A 6,855-nucleotide genomic window follows, 5' to 3' on the forward strand; every position below is an offset into this window, starting at 1 on the left:
GCTGTAAAAGATGTCAAAACTCCATGTATACTTGCAGGGGCACAGTTCAATCTACCCTGTACAACCCCTCTGCCAGGCACCATGAATTTGCTATGGTATCCATGCCCTCACTGTGCCCCTGTAAACACCCCCCCAAACTTATCTATGTGATTACACACGGCTACAGCTCAGAATACTACGCCAACACCAAATGTAGGACCATGTGCTTGTACACCAATATCCCATAACTTCTGCTGAACTTGAATAAATGCTCATTTTGCAAGAGCAGATCCACAATCAAATCCACCAAAAAAGAAGTCCCTCCTTCAGCACATCACATCTTAACACCCCTGCCTGCTCTTAAAGACACTCTTCCGGAACGTCATCCGGATCGGAGTGTGTTCATTTATATTTTATGTTGACTTGTTCTTTCTGCATTTTTCTACTTTTTCTTTCTTTCTTTTTTTTTTTGATCACAGGGAAACGCATCTTAATCTTTCAGGAGACTCAGCAAGTTCAAAATAACGGAGCAGGCAAACAGCACTGGGGGCCACCAGAGAAATTAGATCTATACCTCTTATCAGAATTGCATTTTGATTACTTTCGATTTGAATTGCATAGCGGTACAAAAGGATCGCTGTTTTCATACACTGTCAAGACTAATGTAAAAAACGCTCTCTCCCGACAGCTCAGGGAGACACATTTTATTCAGCATCCGCATAAGCGAGGTCTCCGCCAATAAGACACTGAAGAGACTGCGAGTAACTTCAGCGTTTCAGCTTCGTTACAAATCAGTTACCGTTTGGCTCATTATTACCCCGTTATTTCCTTGAGATGTTTAATGTCATGAATGCCGAATGACTTTGAACTACTCAGAAGTTATTACTATATATTTATACTGATGAGGAGTGAGTTCCACGCGTGTGCACGATTACGACGGACGCTCATCTATGCCGGTGAGGCTGGGCTTATTGCGTAATTACACACGCACGCGCACACAGGCTTGCTCACTCGCTCGCTCGCTCGGCTCCGTGTCTGGGGCTTCTTCCGGCCTGACCGCCGTCTCGACGAGACCGCTGTCAACAGAGCGGAGGAGTCTCGGACACTTGACCCGTGGCCTCTTTTGAGGGCCTGGAACGTGTTACTGCCTTCCGAGGGCCTTACGATGCATTGTAATCTCCATACCGACGGGTGACCCAACTGGAGGTCAACATATTTTTATAAACACACACCAGGCAACGCCTGCAGTCAACGCACTTAAAAATTATATAGTGTGTACCTATTAACATTATGTATAGATATATATGTGTTTGTGTATATATATGGATGGATATATATGACTTTATATGTTTAACATGGTTTATTTCTCAATATACTTGATTTCATAAATACTACATATACAGCCTAAAATGCACTAAAATGCTTCTTTGTGATTCCACACCACTATAAAACCTTGCATAAATATTCTTTCATCATGTTCCATATATGTATGTATTTGTGCATGTATATAAATGTTTGCTGAAATTTCTTTATGCAGCATAAGCACTGAAGGCCCAGCTAATTTTGAAAAGTAAATTAATATTAATTATCTTTCATAAGACCACTTGGTAAATTATGGTCTTGATAGAGAAACATGTCACTGCGCATGAATTACATAAAATATAACTGCAAATTAAGTGCAGGCTAATATCGATGCATACAGTTATTAGTAATATGGTTAAACACCAATAATATCCTGCAAAGAATAACGATTTCCACATACTGAGATCAAAGGCATGTTTAGAAAATTTATATTTTTAATGCGATTATATGCTTTATTTAGGGCATATCGATTTCATCCTTACAGTACCATAAATGATTTTTTTGCCGTTCTGGTTTTTTTAGGCTAAAGCACAAACCTTAGCGTGCCACTCTGAGCAGAAGGTTTTTCCGCGTTCCAAAACGGATGTTTTTAAAAGCTGAACAGTGCCACCCAGTGGACAACAGCGATTATAACATAAGCCATTCAGATTTCAATGTACAGAAATTGCTGACCAAAATAATGCATCCTTTTAATTAGACTGTTACTTTTAACATTGCTTAATATTTTTAACTGCTAGTTTTTAGAAAAAACCGTTGCATTTCTTAAAAACTACTCGTATACTTCAAAATACATAAATATGCTTGTGGAAGAACATTTATTTTTTAAGAAATTCATTTGAGGCAAGAAAAGCACATTTTGGGGAGGTGCTGGTGTGGGGTAAAACAGTTATAACAAACTGTAAATTTGTGACTCCACCAACTAAACTCAATGGTTTAAAACGTCCCACAGAGTAGACAGCGTAACTCGGAAACTCACCACGGCCATCTTCTGCATCATACTGCCCCAATGATGGTCTGTATGCTGAGCCGCGCCTGGGAAAGTTTCTCTGTAAAAATTCATGTTGGCGCCTTTCTCCACTGCAATAATCGCTGTCCGCGTGCCTTCAGTTCGTATCCGCACCCGATACACACACCTACATTCTGTGTGGTCTTCGGAACCCCACAATCAAAACTCCTGCGGATCCTCCTGCTTAAACACATCTTACTATTAAACGTGCCCTTTTGTTACCAACTCCCTCCATGGCTACGTATCGATAAAATTGTGCATCCCTAATTATCGATATCAGTAATCAAATATGGGACTCTGACAAGGCCGTCAAAAGCATGAGAGGTCTGGCCATACAGTCCATACAAATATATTAGTAATTAAATTTCTAAGGCATACTTCATCCGGTTGATTTTTATATTAAGTAACGAACTGGGTATTCCTTACATATGCCAGACAGCTTTTCGTATTTAATTGCCATTTTCCAACTGTGCTGTAGAGAAAGTATAGGAGGCTGACTTACAAAGCAACAGTTAAACTCTCCTTGGACTATTACTTCTGTTTATATTCCTAAATACGTCACTATTAAGATAAACATATAACAATTCCTATTACTAGTAATATTATTATTATTATTAGGCCTGTTACATACAGGCCTACATATTTAGCAGACACTTGTGTCCAAAGCGGCGTACCTATGAGGTGAATCGTGCATTTCAAACATTATTATAATATTTTTTTTCCCTCAAGAAGGTCAGTTAAAACTGCTGTGTTGAAGAATAAATGCGATGCAAATTGTGTGATGAACTCGACATGATCGCTCGTAGATTGTGGCTTGTGCAGCCGACAGCATCTCGCAGCTTACGATGCTGCACACGCAGCAGACACTGCGAGTCCAGGAGGGGGAAAAAAAGCCACTCGTCACATTTACTGAAGAAGAAAACGCGCACTGGGTTAAATATAAAACATCTGCATTTACAAAAGGTAAGGGGATAGTTTAAAGATCACCTGCCTGCATTTGTCAAGTTAAAAATTCCGGACTGAAAGCCACTTCAGTCGTGTTTAAATTAGCCTGTTCCCTAGTGGGGGCCCAAATCAAATAACACACAACAGTTGGAGTCCAAACAAGTTAGGGGAGGGTCCTTGCGGGTTTTATCCACTAAAGCAATAGTAACTAGGACAACCTTCTCAAAGGCTAACATGTCCCAGTGGCCCAACACTCAATAAAGATTTGGCTACTTAAGAAGGTTGAAAACAGAAAGCCATTTAGGGTCCGGCCTGGACTGGGGTGGGCACACTGCGATTGTGATCCGTCATACCGCACTTAATGCAATTTCTCTGCGCGCTCTTACAGGGGACTTTGCTTAGGCTAATGCTGGGCGCAAATAACACCCAGGACAATGCATCTTCATCACCGCATCGTCTGCTTGGGTGGCTGCCCCCCCCCGCCCCGGTCGCCTCCTTTCCCCGGTGGCCTGTTTCACTTTCACACGATCCGGCCTTAACGCAAAAAGAAGCAGCTCATTTCAGTCGAGCTCAACAGCGGCGCGTAAGCATTAGGTATTCTCTGGTAACATGCTGATTTCATTTATTTTCTTAAACATTTCGGGGCCTTCAAATAAATACGGAAAATATGTTTAAAGTGGCGACATCTCAGTGTGGGAGTGATAAGAAGTAATAGTTTCACTGCTGGTTCATTTGACTCGGCGAAGATGTGAACGCTCGACTGCCCCTCACGCCGCTCTCTGCACATAAGTCAGGAAGTTTCCAGAGTTGTCTAAGAAATAAAAGGCAATTGCGAAAGACATACAACGGAGGGGGGAGACACGCTATTAGCATCTTGCTGGTTTTGCAGAAAGCCTTGTACATGAGCCGATAAACATCTAGAAAAATAATTCTCATTTAAAAAAGGAATTGATTAGATTTTTCCACGGGACAAATGCAGTTAAAATTCAGAAATGTCATACATGGGTAGCTACACATTTTAAAATGATGGACTCCTATACATTGATAAATACACGGTAATACTGTGTAGCTCGCCTAGCGAAAAAAATATAGGCAAAATATACGCAGAATGCAGCAGAACTGCTGGTTTTCCGTAGCGTGTGCAGTGAGTCCACACGCTCCTCCAGACATGCCTTGTCTCACAGTAGCAAATTTCCCTCTATCTATTCATCGATGCCTTTAAAGCTCAGGAGGAAAGCTGAACTCCTCCTCATCCCTCCACTCTTTGGCGACCGCGCCGGAAGGGCGTCCCGCTTCGTCCCCCAGCTGCCGGGGCCCGCATGCACACCCTCCCATGCCGCCTAATGCAATAGCGCTTCGCCGCCTCGCTTTTCCCAGACATATGGCGAGTGAATTATTTCATGCCATAGCATGTCATTATCGTTTTGTATATTTCATGCAGTGGACACACTTGGGGTAACACTTCTGTCAGCTGACTGTCAGACACAGAAATAATCACTATTTGTCAAACTCCGTGCAGTGACTGTCCTGACTTCAAAAGTTACTCCCTAATTAAATATGAAAGCGGCATGGGGCCTCTCCAAATGAGCCCGCTTTCAAAGAATATCGTTTCTAATGTTTTCTAAAATGCTCGCTTATGGTACGAATAAAAGCCGCGTGGTACTGATGGGGCCGCATTTGTGACCAGAAGGTGACAGGTTTAAGTCCCAGGGGCCTACCCTCTTCGGTAACCGCAAACAAAATATTTATAAAGAAATTCATTACAAAGTTAACCCGAACCACAATAGTAAATGAACTTGAATTGCTTCAGTATATATAGATTTGCATAAACAGGTGTAATGGAAAAATAAGCAATTTGTAATTACCATGATGTAAACAAACAGCCCTGCTGACATAATACAAATGTGCTAGTTATTTTGGATAAGAGCACTGGCCAAATAACTTCATGTAAATGTTCACTAACAATGTTTTTCCTCTCCTTCATTAGCATGCACAGCGTGACCGGTTTTGATGCAGGCTTTAATACAGCAGAGGGAATAATTAACAGGGCATACAAAATACAAAAACTCTGTTAGGCTGTGACTAGATTTCTGATCCCATTTTTCAAACAGGGGGACTTAGTAGTATCCTACATAAGTCTATTAAAGCATTTCACATCCGTTACCCATTGCCTGAATGGAGCTCGAAACCTTCGTCAAGTACATCAAAGGTGCAGCTATGAGTACATGGGTCCAGATCCGTGGCAACAGAAAGATATGAAGCTGTGTATGCTGATCCCGTTGTGACACAATTGAAGAACAAATGTCATGTTGCCAAAATAAACCAAGGCAAAGTCTTTACCTCCCTGCGTAACCTACACGCTCGCAGAAGCCTAGGATCCATGATATACTGCAAAATGCTATTATGCAATTGCAATCAATAGTAATTTCACAAACTGCAAAATGGCAACACTGGAAAGATGAAAAACACAGACCATTTATACACCTGAGGTAAAAGAGCTCCAGTCTGTTTAGGATCAAGTGAAGGCGTACTCTACTACAATACAGAAGAGGTCATTCAAAATACATTTTAAATAAACCAAATGCGTAATCCGATCGAGAAAACACACAACGCAATACAGCCTCACTATGAAATCTCTGCAATCCACCAAAATGAATCTCAGAAAAAAAACCTATATTCAAAAGCTAAATTTTAGCTTAAGACAAATCACAGCCGCCGAACACTGGGACGATTATTTTATTCCTTGGCGACGTCAGACTCAACTTCTAACATATTCCTTTTGAAGTTCCAATTCGGTGGCATAAGACACTTTATTTTGTTTGTTTAGCCTATGACTGACAAGCTTTGTTCGCCGTTTGTCAACTCCACTGTCAGGCCTGTATTGCTGCGATTACAAGCTTACATCAAAGTTAGTTTCCCCCCTAACCCCCACCCTTCCAAACCCCATCTCTTGCCCTGCATTCTCCCCATAGGCCTGTCGGTACTGACAGCATGTACCCCTTGTATGTGACAGTGTGTGTTGGGGGAGGGGGGGGGTTGCAGAGATGGTAACACTCAGTCTGAAGCTCCACAGGTCCTGCTTTATGGCCCCGAGCATTAATGTTGTACTCTTTGTTGCAACCTGCCATGCGGAGGGAGATAAACTTGACAAGGGCTTCCGGAGCCTTCCAGGCCCGCGCTGCTAATCTTGTCGACCTCCCCCCCCCCGCGCAATTCTCCCCTCTGGTAGCATCCTTCAGCTCGAGTCGCTAAATCCCTCCCTATCTCCCTCCCAGACCTCTGCCTCTTGTGTTTGAACAATTCCCTCTTAGCGGGCCCTTGGATTTCAGCCCAAAACCGCAGGTCTCACATTCACCGGTCAGGAAAGACATAACGTCACGTTATAGATATTGATACCGAGTCATACTACGCCGGTCTTTGTCTAACACCCCTTCTGACATTAGAGAAATCATGAAGACGGACACAGAGAAAGTGATCAAACGCGGCTCAGAACCCCAGCAACAGTGCTACACGTTTAAAATTCACGACTAAAAGCTTGTTACAAACTATTGGAGCGAAAACAT

Source organism: Brienomyrus brachyistius, chromosome 20, assembly GCF_023856365.1.
Source record: "Brienomyrus brachyistius isolate T26 chromosome 20, BBRACH_0.4, whole genome shotgun sequence".
NCBI lineage: Eukaryota > Metazoa > Chordata > Actinopteri > Osteoglossiformes > Mormyridae > Brienomyrus > Brienomyrus brachyistius.